The sequence below is a fragment of the Petaurus breviceps genome, unplaced genomic scaffold, assembly GCF_028583685.1.
Source record: "Petaurus breviceps papuanus isolate PSGF00001 unplaced genomic scaffold, PetGlider_PUasm1.0 37, whole genome shotgun sequence".
NCBI classification, from domain to species: Eukaryota; Metazoa; Chordata; class Mammalia; order Diprotodontia; family Petauridae; genus Petaurus; species Petaurus breviceps.
The window spans coordinates 54,596,502-54,614,890 of record NW_027186296.1 but is presented as its reverse complement, the minus strand read 5'-3'; positions in this window follow the sequence as shown (position 1 = coordinate 54,614,890).

Sequence of the window (18,389 nt, the reverse complement as noted above, 5' to 3'; positions counted from 1 at the left end):
CTGTACTCTCTGTGAAACCTTTAAATTTGGGGAAGTAGTGATCTAAAACAAGCTACTGGCACCAAGGATTGTAACCATGGGAGAGATTAAAATTGGTGGGTAATGTTATTGCTTTCTCCATCTCATAGCTGTAATGCAATGTGCTAATCACTGAGCAAGTCTGTTTGTTTGTATGTGTATATGAGATTCCCGTTGTGGTGGAGGGTCTGATTGGTCCCAGACCTCCCAGTTTTCCAGGTGGGTTACAGTCTGTGTGTGCGTATGTGCTCATTGCTTTCATTTGGTAACAGCCTGGGTGTAAAATTTAAAGGTACAGTAATGCTAGTTTCTCACTAGTGTAAATAAGGTAAAATAAGTTTATAATTTGAAGTTTATTTCTGCTGGGTTTATTTATCCACTGATTGAGATATAATCTCAGGTTTTTTGTTGTTGTTGTTAAGTTTATTATCATTAAATCTCTTCTCTTTCCAAGTCCCAAATAATAAATCTTTTTTGAACTTTTTCTTACATAGGAAAACATAAATTTCTAAAGGCAAACATAAAACCAAATGTGCCCTTATCAGTTTCTTTTAAATATCTGGGGAACAAAAACTTTTTTGGGGGGGAGGGGGAGAGATGATTTTAATGCAATGCAAGTGGAAATTTTTGTAATGTATTTTATCTTTGTTCCCTTGGAATCCTGATCAGGGTGAATGCACTTCTTCATGGTTTTCTCCCTTCAACTTTTCTCTCTTCTTTGAAAGCTATTGAAGTTAGTCAGGCTGCTGTTGCCTTGTGGTGTTCAGGCCTCCTGGCCCAGGAGACTCATGAGAATTGTTCAGAGCTTCCTCAAGTTACGAAGAAAAAAAAATTAATCAGAAAAATAAGCATTTCTGCTGAGATGGAGAAAAGTGTGCGTGGCAGAACAGCTGTGGACCACCAAAAAAGTCAACTGGAGTTGGGAGGAGGCAGAACTTTAAAAAAATACTCAGAAGGCATTGCTTTAAAGAGAAAATGAATCAGAGACGAGTGCTGAGGTGCTAGAATGCACTGGCTAATAACTTTAAATAGTCCATTGAGTCTTCCGGAATTTTTTTTGTTCTTCTTCAAGAATAATCTGCTTACATCGTTAAGACCTCAGCTAAGCTCAGTAACACAAATTACCAGATGTTGTATCCCCTAGTTTTTCCATCAAAAGACCAACCACCAAGCTTGTTGAAAGGAAAAGGTCATTGTCCCTCCCATGCAATAAAACTATTTTTTGCAACTCCTAACAAATGAAATGAGAATACCTTTCAGCTGTCGAGGGAACCTATCTCCCGCTTCTTCGAAGTCTCTGTTTGGCTTTGTTATTTTCTAATAATGCACTCATGTGTAAGCTAATAATGTGAACAGAGGGAAAATGAAGAGACTTTAAAAAAAAAGAAAAAAAGCAGAATGAATTAGGGCAATTGAGGTCGCTCTGTCTCATTTTTGCTGGAAGGATTTTAGCCCTAGTTTTTACCTTATCGCTTATTACACAATTTATGATAAAATGAGATGTGATTCCATTCTTATTGTTGCTCTATAGCCTATTGAACATGCATATATAGAATTCATTTCAGATTTAAACACTATCTTAATTATAAACTGAATAAAATGGACAACCTATCAGGTTCTCTAAATTGCATTCTAACAAATAATTTCATTTTTCTATCACATTGCTACCAATGATATATTGGGCATAGCAGTGTTGAGCAAGCATGCAGTTTCTTAGACAGTTCTAAGCTTGTGCCAGAACAACTATTAGGACAACTAATAATTTGTTCCAGGGCATGTAAGTTTGAGAACTTTGTTTTTTCATACTTTGAGTAAGCTTCTTTAAAAGTAACACCAGAAAATCTTCTAAATTTACATGTAGGTTGATTTATTCATTCATTCATTTAAGCTGAAAAGGCTTAAAAACACATATTTAAGACTTTCTTTTCCTCTTTCACAAGTGATTTTACATTTATGCCTTCTCAATGCATAGTCTATGCAATTAAGTAAAGGAAAGGAGCCATACATATTTCTAAACTTGCTCAAGAAAAAAGAAACTCAGAAGAGAAACAGTTTAAAAGAAACACCTAGTGAATAAATGAAAAAACAAAGGTCAATTGAAATAAAGTAAGCTCAAAATAAAGTTTCCTTCAATAATAATTATGTCATTGAAACTAAGAAGTTTTGGGTTTTGTCTGTGATATGAATCTAAACTTTTAATATTCATTTTGGAAAAAAATTTCAATAAGTATAAATTATTAATCTAAATATATAATTCACATAATAAGGTGCTATATATAATAATAAAAATGTATATATAAGATATAGTGTTCTATGCTTTTATTTTAAGATAATGCTATTTATTTCAACTATTGATATATAAACAGGAATGTGGGGAAAATGTCAGTGAAAAATTATTGAACATGTAATTTGTTACCAAAAGCAAGTAAATATATAGCATTTATTGAGGACTTTGGAACTAAAATTTTGTTCTTTCATAAAATTTTATGCAACCACACTATTTTAATTCAATTAGATTTCATTTCCATCTATGACAATATCAGAGAAAGAAAGATTAAAAGGTTCTCTTTTCAGATTCTAAATTAATGTGTCTGATCTTAGAAACTACTATATTTACTTTGGGTAGATATTACTATTAAGTTTATATTTTTCTAAAAACTATTTAAATGCTAAATTTGAATTTTGTTCCCTTCACCATGAAGTGCCTATGTGAAAGCCTCATGATACTCTAGTGTTTAATCAAAGTGTGTAGCTTCTTAAGTTTGTAAGTAGGCCATAAATACAGCAGCTGCACGGAAATTCTCTAAGAACCTTCCTCTGTCCACCAGTGCAGTAGTTCAGACACTTCTGAACATTACAAATAAAAGTCTAGTCTATTCACATCTCTCTCTCTCTCTCTCTCTCTCTCTCTCTCTCTCTCTCTCTCTCAGCAGAGTTGTTCAATGCAAAAAATACAATTTTTAGTCATTTTTTTCCAATTTAAATGATTTGCTATCACAGTTACTCCATCTTTTATCTCTAAAATAGTTTCAACCCTGTTAATGTGTGCATGTACTTTTTTCTTATCAGCCTCTCGGCAGCATTTGTGATTCATAGCAGTCATCAAAGTGATAATAAACTCATTCACAATACTAACAAACATGGGGCTCCCAGTTATTTACGAGGCAAATTCACTGCAATGCTGGGCAGTGGAACAGGGGAGAATCAAGATGGTGTTGATTGATAAATTGACAGGTTAATTTACAAGTGGATAATAGGAGTTAGACCCAGAGGGAAAGAATGAAGGCCTATATTCTAGCTTGGTTGCACTGCCATCTGTCTTATGCCAGGAAATCTGCAGGAGCAGTGGTTGTCAAGATCAAATGCATACACATTCTTCATAACTTAAAGACAAAGACCCCCATTTACTGCTATTGGATGCATTTGTTGGTATGGTGCTTCACACAATTGACCCCCAGTATGTCAAGAAAAAGTACCAAATCTTTCTCTTTCTCTTTTTTTCTTTTTGTATGAACCATTTAGAGCATTCTTTAGGCATACATTTATAGCAGTTTTACAACATAAAAATTGAACAATAATTTATTTCCTACATTAAATTTCATAGGCATGCAGTCTTTTGTGATTCTTAAGAATTGGAATACATTAATTTTAATTAAATATGCATATGATATATACTTATTTCCAATAGCATGAATCACCATACCCTTTTTTCCCCATTGATTTTTAAATACAGGCTTGACTGTTTAAGTAATATATAACTATAACTTTTGATGTACTTCAAGTATGGTTGCAGCTGATTAATATGTGATCTTTTTGATGAAGGTGCATTCTTACATAACTTTGTTCATAGATTTATTTCCTGGGAATTTAATTAATAAAAAATTATTTCAGTGACATTCTTTTAAGTAGTTCAAGGAAGTAACATAGAAAAGGAAATTAATCAAGAAATGTCACCAGCTTTAGCTACTTTTTTCTCTCCTAAGGTAAGAGAAAACTTACTTTCCCATCTCCCACCCCAGCTCTCTCTTGCTTTTTTTTTTTTTACTTTTGGAAGAAAAGAAATTGTTGGAAAGAAAAAAATATTAACTCAGTTATCTTTAATGTCTTAATCAGTACTGAAGTTTTGTGAAAGTTCCAGGACAGTACTACATGGCAATGATACCCTCTATTAGTTAGATCTCTAGTTTGCAACTATTGCCACTTTGGAGAGGCTCTAATCTTTGGTCTTCAAAAATCAGCAGGAAGGAGATTGGTAGTGAGGAGTGCAGCTGGTGCCCTTCACTTCCCAGACAGTGGGTCACATTTTCGTATCTACCACCTATGATCCTGGGGGGCTGAAATCCCAGAGTCACAACCCAAACACTTCCCTTACCTAGATAGCCATATCCTAAGTCCATACCCTCCTACTGGTTTTAAAGTTTATTTAATGTTACTGCACTATTAAAATCAGTAGTTATTTGAGAGAATGCTTAGAACTTTGAAACATTTTCAGAGAACATTTAATAAAAAAAAAATGAGTTGCCTGTGCACCTCCTTCATTCATTTACTGTTATTTTTTTTTTTTTACAGATTGACACCTATTAATCAAGATAGTTAAACTATTAAAAGCATGTCCTGAACTGAATAACTTAATAAAGGCCATGAAAAATATCTGAGAAGGAATGTCAGAAAAATAAAAAAAATTACCTTTGTGCAGTGGGATTTTAGGATGTCAGAAAATTGAAATATCTCCTTAAAGGCAAATTCCCTTTTGAAAAGAAAATGTAGCTATGTATTTTATAATAGCTTTCACTGCTTTTTTTAAACCTTCAAATGACTAATTTTCTACTAAAAAGTATTAGCTTCCAAAAGCCAATTTGTAATCATAGAACAATTGCTACATTTTAAAGTACCTATTTTAAGTTTATGAAACACTTTTAAGTTTATGATACAAATAAATCGTTAGGGTTAATAAGTATCAAATGTATGTGTTGTTTTTTTTAATCAGATGAAAAAGGTTAATTTTTGAGCAACTTCATATTCTATGAAATGTGAGTAAACTTTTCACTCTAAATTTTTTTTTAAAAGACACTCTCTTTAGAGATGGCTTTAACATATATTTTCCTTTAATTTTTCCTAAATGTTATGAAAATTTTAAAAACCAGGAAATAAAATTCTTTCAACAGGAAGCATCATTAAGAGGCAATAATTTAGAAATCTACAAGTTCTGCTAGCAATCTCTATGCAAATTTTGTACTAAAGACATATTTTGAAAATTCAATTGAATATTTTAAAGTATTTTCATCCTACTCTAATGCTGTCACTAAGGGCATATACTCCCCCAAGATTCACTAGTTCTTTTTTTTTTAAATAAAAGTTATATTTCATTCTGAACTCAGTTTATATCTAAAGAAAAATGCAACTTTTTAGTTAATACATTTTGGGAAAGCTCATGATTAAGCTAGAGGAGCCAGTGCTATAAACATGAGTGTTATAGTATAGAGGGTACAAGGTCAAATTTAGGAGCAGACAGGCATCTTTTAGTTTTGAATGATATTTAATTCATTATAAAATAATTTTGCTGCCCATAACCATGCTCTCTTCAGTGCTAGCCAAGTATATGTTTCTAGCCTTTTATCACTGCAGCTGCTTTTAAAAAAAAAAGAAAGAAAAGCCAGGGCTAAAAAGAACAAAAATGTATCAGATCTGAGATACGGACCAATTTCTGAGTTAAGCCTAGTGACAGGTAAGTTTTGAAGCAGAGACTATTCAGATGCATTGATTTTTGCTGTTCTTTTATTCTTATTTCATATGTCACATCAAGGCTTAAAAATTAGATGAATATAGGTTGGTACCAGTGATCATTAGTCTGCAGGAGAAGCTTTCAAAGTCAGCTAGCTATGCTTAGTAAAAGTGACCCTGGGTCTATGACCACCCTGCCTCCAGGTAAGTTGTAGTAAACCTTATCTTGCTGCCTTACAAAACTTGAATACTTTCACTATCAATGTAGCCTTCTATTTTCATGGAAGTCTATTAAAATCATAAAAGTAAAGTATTAAAAATTTAAAAAAATCAAATTGTTTTGTTCACTTTATTCAAAACCCTTTGAAATGAAAGTTCACTTCCAACCTCAGTAAACAAATTTTATGAAACAATCCATGCAAGTAATACTTTCTTCAATTGTACACTTCCCCAGATAACATGTTGACATCCAATCATTCTGTTTTGAAGAGTTTGCAATAATAAATAATAATCAATGCTGGAGACTGAAGGATGCATCAATTATATTTATTTTAGCCCAGCAGCTTCTCTCTGTGTTGTGTATCTGTCCCAATGATTTTTCATATTTTCCTGTAAAGCATACGTTGGTCTAATTGGCAATATAATTGCTGACTGCTGATTGAGACTAAATTATACTCTGTGACCAAAATTGCATTCTATTATAGAAAATACAAAATATTGTCATGGTTCTGAAGTTTGAATAAGATATTGTGAAACAGACAAAGGAGAATTATAGAAAAGGTATCCTGAAGCAAATCTCTCCAATGAGAAATGCACTCTGTTCTAGAAAGGGTATATAAAATTTGGAAGAAATAAACCAAAGATATAAACTTTAGGGAATTATCATCAAGTTCCAGACTGAAGATCATTAGCAAGGAAGGTAATGGGTTTAACAATATCAGAAATTGCCAGCTTACTTTGAAGGCACTGACTGAAAACATTCATAATGTTCAGAGTCTTCGCAGCTGTACAGTTTTGGAAGTCTATGGATGAATACACAAAGAGTAAGCTGGTTTTAAACTTAGGTTAAGTTATGCATTCTGTTTAGTTTTGAAGTAAGTAGTAAATCTAGTTTAATGAAGAGACACTGATAATTGAATACATATTGTCAAATATAAAAATATTCCAGGAGCCTTTGGAAGGGGGAGGAAATGGGGTATGGGGAAAACATCAGCCATGGCATCATATTGGAATAAAGCAGTATTTTTTTTCTAGAGGGCATAAAATTTCCTTCTAGTCAGGGTCCAATCTTGCACCCTTAAGAAATGGTATGTGAGCCCACAGAATGAGATATTGCTAAGATTGTAATTTTATATAATTTGAAATGTCTCCGATACAGTATCACATAGAAAAAAAGAAAAAGTGGACATCTTTAAGAATAGGATATCTATCTAATAATTTTCAATTTTTAAATCCTCTTTAATAAAATGTCTTTTAAAATATTTTAGAAGATTTTATGTATATGCATATATATCATATATATTATTGGTTACTGGAGTATAGATGAATACTGTTTGTAGCTTTAGAATATTTAGCATGCATATTTATTTTTAATCTTTAGGCAAAAAGTTCTTTAAATTCAAATGATCTGTTTGTTCTCTCTATTTCTTTCCCTCCATGTATATGTAAATATACACTGTAAATATAAATACATACATATGTCCATCTATACACATATAAATTATATAATATATAAAAACTGAAGGACAAATTTCATAGATTTTCTTTACAAAGTAAAGAAATAGATTATTTTTACAAAGAGAAAAAGAAGATAAAGCATTAAAATAAATGTGAATGAATGTACTCCAGCTTGTATAGAGAGATATAATTTTAAAAATGCTAGACCAGATGGCAGAATGAATGACTGCTTCTTAGCAAAATTTCCATTCCATCACCTCAAAAGACCAAAAGATGTACCTTAAAAAGCAATTAAAAGCACAAAGAAAAACTTTATGAAATAATAATAAAAGATTTGGTTACAAACTAGCCCCATTAATACCATATATCCTACCTCCACAAACAGCATAGGTGATTCTGAAAGGTATGAAATATAAACTTTGGTTCTGGTGACTTCTGTCTTGTCTTCTCTCAAGAGAGAAGCAATCTGCCCTCTGGCCTAACTATTCCTTAATGTGTAAACAGCATTGAAATTCTCCAAAACTATAACAGAGAAAGTAAATAAATCAGAACTCAAATGAGGGTACAGTACAAATATGGGTTGAGTGGAAGGTTTTTTTTTTATTTTTCTTTTAGGAAAGGAAGGTTATTTGCCTCAGATGCAATTATATCTTCATGGAATTTACCCGTACCAGGGATCCAGCTGGACACTTTTTCCCTCCAAGATGAGAATAATATTGAAGCCAACCATCCATGGTCATCTGGGTAGAAGAAAGAAGGTGCAGTGGAAAGAAAAAAAAGTCCAAATAGTGAGGAAAAGACTGATAGAGGATTCTAGGAGTAGAAGAGAATGGATATAAGGGAATAAATAGATTTTATTTACTGTAGACTATCTTTTCCCCCAAACAACCAATGAAAAATAAAATAAAACAAGTCTTGTGGGTACTTAGATGTAGTATTAGAATGGCAGGAAATATAAGAAACCTTCATATGAGGGGAAAATGCTTTTAAAATTGTTACAAGAAAAAATAGGGCAGAATTTAATGCAGAAGTAAGAATTCTTAATGATATAAACAAGATAGGTAAATAATTAATCTGTTCAAAGAGTAGAGGCTCTGAAGAAAAAAAAAGAAATGTAATGGTTTTAGAATTTAGAATATAGACATAAAGAACATTTCATAGAAAGAAACCAAAGATATTGACATTAGGAGGACATATGTGCTCTATATAAACCAAAGTGAGTTATACTATGTACAGAGATATTTTAAAGAATACAAATATCTTAGAAAACATGATAAACAAAATGGCCTAAAAGCCATACTACAGGAAATAATACAAGAACATTTCCCAGAAGCACTGGAAGGAGGAAGAAAGGATGGATAGATAGATTAGAAAGATAGATAGATGGATAGAGAAAAATCATAGGCCTTTGATAGAGGAAAAACACAGGTTTACATCATCAAGAAATGTACTAATCTGGCTTCAGAATTTCACTACCAAATAGCAAAGATTGTAAGGAAAAAAGAGAAAGCCTTCAGATTCCTAGGTGAATAGATTTAAAAAGTTGAGTAGTTCTTGTGAGCAAGGAGATTGCTAAGTCAAAGAACACACCAAGAAAATAAAAATATTTTAAATATGCATTCTTTTGGAAAAAAATAAAAGAATCATAAAATAATACAATCCAAAAAAGTTGGAAATTCACCCTGGGTAGCTCTTCTCATTTTATAAATAACTGAATTGTGTTGTGAGGCCCCAGATAAGTCAGTTAACCTCTCTGATTCTCAGTTTCCCATTTGTAGAACAAGTTGTCTAGAGTTGATGATCTATTAATTCTCTTCCAAATCTTGTGAGGGTAGGAAGCCTATATTAGCCTAAAGTCATACAGCTAGTCATTATTAGTCACAATAATAGAGATGGTCGTGTTATGCAGGAGATTAAAAGGTACAGTGAAAAGTCAGCTATTTTAATGAACTACAAAATGGAAAAGAAAGCTGGATTCCCATCGTGCTTCATTTTTGTGTCTCTAAAATATACTAATATCACATTCTCATTTTAAGGAGGTTATTGCATTTTAAGAAGTCTATCACTGAGCTACTGAAAAAGAAATACAGACCAAATAATTTTGCAATACAATTATTAAATTTGGGTCATTTCCTCAGTATGAAGGAGCATGTCAGTGGGGAAAACCTCACAAAATATATTTTTGTCACTTAGTTTTAGATACATACACACACATACATACGTATATATATATGTATATATATATATATATATATAAACTTCTCTCTCTCAACACATGTACACATACATATACACAATGCACTCTGTGATCCAAATATGTTGCAATAGTACAAGTGGATGTGACTATAACATTAGGACAAATCAAATCTAAATAAATTAGGGAAACAAATGTTTTTTTCAACTCTTTGATGACCTTCTAGGACTTCCTCCCCTCATACTGTTCTCCTTATGGCAGAAAGCATTTTCATCTTGGCCCCCTAAGCTGTTTACTATGAAATTCAATTTAAGCATACCATAACATTCCCTATTATATGGGTTTTCCTTTGACCTATATTCCCTATCAGAATAGTTCCTATGTTTCATTTACTCATAAACTTGACTGGTGATTAGTCTGACTAGAATACATTCATCAAAGAGGCTTGTCAATATAGTGATACATTTCAATGTTCATAGAATAATAAAACTTCAAAGGTGAGCAGTCAATAGTAACACTTTTCAATGTTCATAGAATAATAGAACTTCAAAACTTGTCATCTGGTCCAACCTTTATCCAAAGTATTTTTGGTAAGTGGTCATCCAATCTTCACTTAAAGACTTCCATGGGCAAAGAACTCATTACTCCTTAAGGAAGTCCATTCCATTCATGGATAGATGTAAATGTTAGGTAGTTTTTTCCTAATGCTAAGCAAAAATTAATCTCCCTATGATTTCCACTCTTAAGGCAAAGAAAACTAAATTTCCTTTCCACTTGAGAGGCCTTTAAATATTTCTGCCTAAGTCTGAATTCCTACTTAAGTCTCTTCTCTGGATTAAATATGCCCACTTCTCTTACCATATGGCATTGATCCAGGTTTCCCTTTCAACTTATCCCTTCTGGATATGCTCCAGCTTGGTGATGCAGATAGCTAGATAATTTATTAAGCTTTTAATATGTTGCAGCACTGCAGACATAAATACATAAATAGAAAGATAGATGAATGAATAAATGATGATCATGATGTCATCTACTTTTGTCCTAGTAGGGGAAGACAAATCATAAAAGGTATCTGGAAAACTGGGGGAGTGGGGTAGGTACTGGTGTAGGTAAGCCTGCTGAGGTGGTAGAGCAAGCTAGAGAGTGGAGTGAGGCCAAAATAAAATGAAGCTTCTTAAGGAATGGCCATCCCAGAGACTCACCCATCAGAAGAGCAGGCTTCAAGAGAAGTCATATAAGGTTGAGCAAAGGTGTAAAGAGGTGTAGCAGTCCAGAGGGTGAGTTAAGCTATTCCCAAAATGTGGCATCCAGATCTGGACATGACACATCAGCTGTTTTCTGTCCAAAGCTCTAGACATTATACTTCTGTTACTGTAGCCTAAGATGCCATTACTTTTAACTAACTCCTTCAAACTACTGCCTCATATATAATCCTAGAAATCCCCAGATCCTCTTCACTTTAATCTCTCTATATCTTTTTTAGTAAGGAAAATCTTTAACACATTGTATGATAGAATCAAAAGTTGTGGACCCTAAAATGGAAGGTATGGATTGGAACATTAGATTTGCCTTTGTGGCTAATACTGGAAAAAGCACAGCCTACTTAAGCCTCATGCTTTTCATCTGTAAAATGTGGTATTATTTTCAGTATTGACTTAACAGGGTTTCTGTGAGAAATGAATGAATTAATGCATGTAAAGCTTATATTTTGTGACTGAACTGTTTTGTATTATTATTTTTAATTGATTTTCTTTCTTTCTCTTGGTTGTTTGTATTTGCATTTAAAAACATGCCTGAAAGGCATATCACCAGAAGCCTTTGCATTTAGTAGTTAAAGCAGTCAAATTTTCTAAGAAATTAAAACTAAATAAATAGTTGACAAAATATTGAATATGCAGATCTCTGAATGGTCAGATTAGTGGTTTATTCCACTTGCAGTTGCTTTGTAGTAGAACACAGTAAAAGCATAGGGACCTGGAAAGTGATAAGCCTGGAGACATTAGAAGTGTCTGGATTCAAGAATATGGTGAGGACTCTTAGGTCAAGAAGATATCAGTGGTTCATAGCCAGGGACCACAAACTGTAGGACCACTGTTTTCTGGTGACTGCAGTCACATGATCAAGCTGAAGACACAGCCAAAACAGAGGAAAACAGCATGAAACATGAATAAGCAGATACCTGTGGGTATTCAGAAATACTGATAAAATAGTGTGGCAGAAGCCAACATGAACTTTAAATAAAAAGATAAAGATGAATTTAACCTATGTGATAGCAGAAGTCTTCAGGAAATCAGGGAGTGGGAAAGAAAGGCCTTAGTGAAGAGTCTGGACCTAGAGGTAGAGTGACCAAGGTAGAGAATTACTAGGAAGTAGAATCAAAATTCAATCACATCATGAATGGGCAGAGAAATAGAATTCACACTCTGGGTTCCTGGGTCAGAGGAATAAAGGATTAACAACAATCCTGAAATTAATATTGAGTCAATCTTTGCCAAGTTAGGGATTCATTGTTATTATCATAATTTTCAGATTTTGAAAATATTTATCTATTTCCTACTATATGAAAAATACAAAAACAAACATGATGCCTGGCATCAAGGAGTTAGCAATAAAAATGACTGGCCAAAGTGGGGCATGGAGATCCACCGTGCCCTACTGGAAAGTTGGAGGGAGGATGGCAATAGATATTGGAAAAAGTGAATTGAGGGAGGGGATATTCAGTGGGATCACTGTTTTGGGGTAGTGGGGAGGGGAAAAATGGGGAGAAAATTTATAACTCAAAATCTTGTGGAAATGAGTGATGTAAACTAATAAATAAAAAAGAGAAGAAAAAATTACTTTACAAAAATGCAATGATGAGCTAATCTGTGATCATGATCTCTATGATACTTTAAATTAGGATTCCCCAGGAAAATAAAAACAGAGTAGTGAAAAAAAATGACTGGACAAAATATAGACTTCTCAGTTTCTTCCAGTTCTGAGTTGAATTCTGCCCTCTCTGAAATTTCCACCTATTGCTCCTCATCAAACAAAAACCTAATACTTTTTCTATGTAATATACATTCAATCATCTAAAGATAGCTATGTTGCCTCTCTTAAATCTTCTCTTAGAACAGGCAGCTAGATAATATGTTGAATAGAGTACTGGGCCTGTAGTCAGAAAGACCAAAGTTCAAATCTGATATCAGACACTTACTAGCTGTGTGACCCTGGGCAAATTATTGTTGTTGTTTTTTAAAAAACCAATGACATTAAGATATTGGGGTAAAATAGTGAATAATAGGTAATGTCTTCTTGACTTGTGTGTGAATTGGATTTAAGTTAGTCAGAGTAGGCAGAGTTGTCAGCTTCACTCTCTCTTCCAAAGTCATCAAGATTGAGTGGCAGAATAAAAGTCTAGATGACTGGTAATGGCCCAGGATATAGTCAAAGACCTTGGTGTCTTTGACGTCTGACCAAGCTTTAAGCCCTCCACAGTGTCTGATTCAACTGCCTTCATTGCCATTGGAACAAATTGTTCTCATCTTCCTAGGGAAGTATAAATATACTTGTGATAGACATCCCCCTAATTCAGCAATGGGTTTGAGGTCTTTCAGTTACCCCCTACACATACACACCCTGAACAAATTACTTAATTTATGTTTGCTTCCCTTTACTCAACTGTAAAATGCGGAAAATAAGAGCATATATCTTTCAAGGTTGTTGTAAAGATCAAATAACAATATTTGTAAAGCAATTAACGCTATGCCTGGCACATATTAGATTATATATATATATATAAATTTTCCCTTCTCTTCTCTAAATTACACATCCCTGGTTTCTTCAACAAAATCTCAGAATGCAAAATCTCCAGTCCTCTAACTATTTTCTTTTCTCTTTTCTGGATAACTCCAGCATTTAGCATTGTCAATGCCCTTCCTAAAATGTGGTGCCCAGAAATGAATGTCTGAAAAAGGTAAAGTACAATAGTACTTTATTAATTATGTCATTTTTTAAAATGAACTAATCAATAAAAAAAGCTCTTATTAAACACTATGTGCCAGACTGTGCTTGGCAAAAAGGGATAAAAATACAAAACATTTATTGTTCTCAAACAGCTTAAATTCCAACATATGGAAATACATATATAGGAAGATGGTGGTGATAGAGGGGTGGAGTCACAAGAGATAGACCTTTTCCAAAGATATGGTAGTGTTGACCTGATATACATGTAAGAGGTAGAAAAGAAGAATGAGAATAAACTTGTAGATACATGGCAGGAAGATGGTAATGAGTTGACTGGCTTGGGCTAACTAGATGAAATGAGTTCCCAACACTCAGCCCTGTATCAGGGTAAATGCAGAAGTATCAGCCTGGATGGCACAACCAGCAGATAACTCTTAATGAAAACTCAGATTACATTAGCTTTTTTTTTTTTTTGCTTCTACAGTACACTTATTTTGTATTGAGCTTGAAATTCACAAAATCCATGATCTTTTCTCCCCATTATAAATAGACTCATATTAATACAAAGTAGACTGTGATGTGACAGATTGCTGATGCAAAGAATAAACATTGCATTGCATATGATGATCACAATGAAATCCCTGGAAATTATGATGAAATGGAAATTGAAATCTTGTTCTTATGAACCCTTCGGTACCATTATCTTGATTTCCATTGACAAAAATGGAGAAACAGAGTAGTGCATGGAAGGCAAATGCATCCCACCTCCACCAGAGATTGCTTGTGATAGCGCTATATTAAGAGCATCTAGGAGATGTTTAAATATGGAACATGCTTATTTAAAGCTTAACTGCTACAGGGCAACAACCAGGAATATTCTGGTACACATTTAACAACCAGCTCTCTTAAACATATGACATACATTTTTGTTTAAATTACATTATAAACATATTCTTTATCACTTGTTTTTGTTGTTCAGTCATATTCAGTCATTTTCAGTCATGTCTTACTCTTCCTGTCTGCATTTTCGGTTTTCTTGGCAAAAATATTGGAGTGGTTTGCTACTTCATTCTCCAGCTCATTTTGCAGATGAGGAAACTGAGGCAAACAGGGTTAAATGACTTTCCTAGGGTCACACCACTTGTAAGTGTGTGAGGCCAAATTTGAAGTCAGGCCTTCCTGATTCCAGGCCCAATGTTTTATCCACTGTACTACCTAGCTGCCCAACTATAATTTGTTGGAAAGAACAAATTTCAAAGCCTGAAGGAGGTTGCTGTTGGCAGATAACCCTGGCAATAATTTTTATTTGTTTATTTTATAGAATCTAACAGCTAGCTGGAGGACAGGGAAAACAAAAATTGTTTAAAAGACACAAAAGTTCAGAAATAAAAATATGATCAGTCCCTTTATCTGTTAGGGGAAAGAGTTACACATGATTCTTTATATACTCATTTATTCTTTATCTATTTATTTTATCTCATTTGATCCTTGGAACAAATCCATTATCTTCATTTTTCTTTAGAAAGAACTGAAGTACAGAAAGATTAAGTAATTATCTTTAGTCACACACCTACTAAACATCAGAGACAAAATTTTAATTTAGGTTTTCCTGACAGCAAGTTCCAGATTCTTTGCAATATGCCATGCTGCTTCTTATTGTATTAAGAGAAATCTTTTTGGGGCATCCAAATCTCCAGGTGGCTCAGCAAGTAAGAGCACTGTCCCCAGAGTCGGGATGACCTGGGATCAAATCTGGGCTCAGATACTTAGCACCACACCCAGAAATAACTGGCCGTGAACCTTGAGCGAGTTACTTAACCCCAGTTGCTTTAAAAAAAAAAAGAGAGAGAGAGAAATTTTTTCACAAGGGATACAACTGTTCAGTCACTAGTAAAGCAAATTTTGGGAGTTGTCAAACTGTTGGGAATAATACTGAAAAGAAATGCTTAGTATTAAGTATATTTCTAAGTTTATAAAAGGTAAATAGCAGAGTTCACAATTCCCATATGGAATGATCAATATTCAATTTTTAGAGATTTGTCACTAATACTCTCAAATAAACCATTTTCTCTTGTATTGCTGACTGAACAAAGAATAACTCACAAGGAAAATTAGAAAGTTTTGAGTTGTTTTAGACCCTAAAGCAAATAGCTTTCATAATGGAAAAAAATAGAAAAGGATAGGGGACAGGTGCTATTATTATCCCCATTTTATAGATGAGGAAATTGATGCTGAGAGAGATCAGAATAAATATCTGAAGCAAGATTGAAACTCAAGTCTTCCTGACTCTAAAGTTCAACACTCTATCCACTTCACCACCTACCTGCCATAAGTTGATCTTTGACCTTCACAACAATGCTGTGATTCAGTTAATTCTCAAATATATCTGTTATATCATTGATGTTAACATTCTCTAAGTACTGATCCACAAACCTTTCATGCATGCCCATCCTGTGTAACTTTTTTCCATGTCTTCTCACAATTTTGGCATGGAAAGCCTAGACATATACTTAACTCAGGAATACACTAACAGAAGGACTTTAACTGAGAACTAAACTATTACATTTTTTTCTGTCAGTTTTGAGTCCTTATGACCTACTAGCACAAAGCTTGCACTAGCAGTATGCTGAAGTCAGCTTGAACCAGCTCCTCACAAAAACCAGTTGTTAAATTTTCATTATCATCATCTCAACATCAGAAACTGTCAAACACTATAGACCAGAGCTTGATTTATATTGTTTTGTTAATTGTCTAAGCTTAAGAAAGGACTGGAAAAAATGAGAATAATATAGACTAAACTTAAGTTTGTCACACTTACTTTTTCTTTTCTTTTTGGGAGCCAGTTGATAAACATTTGCTAGAATTACAGTTTGATGGTACATGGGAAAAGTGCCAGGAACACCTAAGTTCAAATCCAGTCTCAGATGAGCTGTATGACTCTGGGCAAGTCACTTCACCCTGTTTGCCTCAGTCTCCTCATCCATAAAATGAGCTGGAAAAGGAAATGACAAACCACTCCTGTATCTTTGCCAACAAACCCTAAATGGGGTCACAAAGTGTCAAAAATGACTAAAATGACTGAACAAAAACAAAATGACAGTGATTTTGATAGTCTTGTAAAATGTGTGGTTTCTCTTCGGTGGAATCCATTTCTTTTCAATATCCTATCTATTCTTCTCTCACCCAATGCATTCATCCAAAACTGTGGTTTTCTAGGGATCAAAGCTATTGCAATCTACTTAAACTTTATTTCTCAGATATTTGGTGTCAAATATGCTTCTCACCACCCCTCAAGTCACACTACATGGAGAGCTGTGCACTTCATATATCACTTTCTTTTATGTTCTATAGTAATAGTTTTTGTTGACTCTCATATGCTTCACTTGAAGAAAACTCCATTGGTATTTCAAAATCTCAACTCATGAAAAAATAAATAAAGAAATGATTATTCACATTACAAAAATGCATTGTACTGTGCAAAGAGGTTCACCACAGAGATTCTCTAAATAAGATCTCCCTTAGTATACTTCAGTGCTTATTTAGAGATCATTACTTAATGAAGAGGTGGAGGTACAGAGAAACTTAAAGCAAAATGTTAGAAACCCTTGTGGATTGAAGATCAATCGGAATTAAAAAATAAAGCATATCTGGAATCACAATGTAGGTCAATGAGAAAATGTGATTCTTTTGACAAAATTGATTTATACTAAACTTTTAAGGAACACATTTATTGCTGAAAAGAATACACTCTTGCACTGATAAATCCCACTGTGTTCTCTGGAGGCCAATAGTAGACATTAAGATTTTAATAGAATTTTGTGATGACAGCCCTGTTGAAGAAAGTCTTCAACTTTGAAATGCAATGTCTAGTTCATGTTTAGAGGTGTGCAGAAAATTGATTCAATATTTGGGCTACCAGGGAATGTCTGTTAATGGTACTTACAGATTCAGAAACATTAGAACATTAAGAAAAGCCTGGACTAGCACAAATATAGCCTTGTAGCAAGCCAATTTGATTTTATGTAGTTTATTCAAGATTTGGCTCAGAACTTATTTCCATTAAGGCTTCCCAAATCATCTCTACTCCATTTTATCCTATACTCCATATGGCCCTACTTCATAAGTCTAACATTAACTTAGGTTGACACACATGCTGCTTTGGCTCTGTTAATTTTGGTTTATTGTGTGCATATTCTGTCTCTCCAAATTGATGGGTGAGTTCCTTAAAGGAAGTGACTATATTTTGTTTGTGTGACATAGCAGAAAGAGCAATAGACTAGGGATTAGAAGTCCTGAGTCCTACCATTGATTTTTATCAGGAACAAGTTGTGTGACATTGGATAAATTACATCTTTGTGTCTTACTTTTCCTTATTAGAAAAATAAGGAGGGGAGGCTAGGTGGCTCAGTGAATAGAGCACTGGCCCTAGAGTCAGGAGGACCTGAGTTCAAATCCAGCCTCAGACACTTAACTCTTACTAGCTATGTGACCTTGGGCAAGTCACTTAACCCCAATTGCCCTCCAAAAAATAGAAAGAAAAAAAAGTAGGTTAGAAGCAGAACACTGGATTTGGATCCTGATGATTAGGGTTTAAATCTCAGGTATACTATCTACATCCCTTAGAATGTTTGGCAAGTTTTTTTTTTAATCCTTAGAATTGTCATCTATACAATTAAGCTGTACTAGATGACTTCTGTGGTACAAATCTATGTTCTTTTGATTTTGAAGATTCCCTTCCAACTCAATGATTCAGCATCAAATGCAATCTTAAAGAAGGTACTTAATAAGTGCTTTCTGAATGAGGGACTTGAAAGTGATTAATCTAATGGATTAA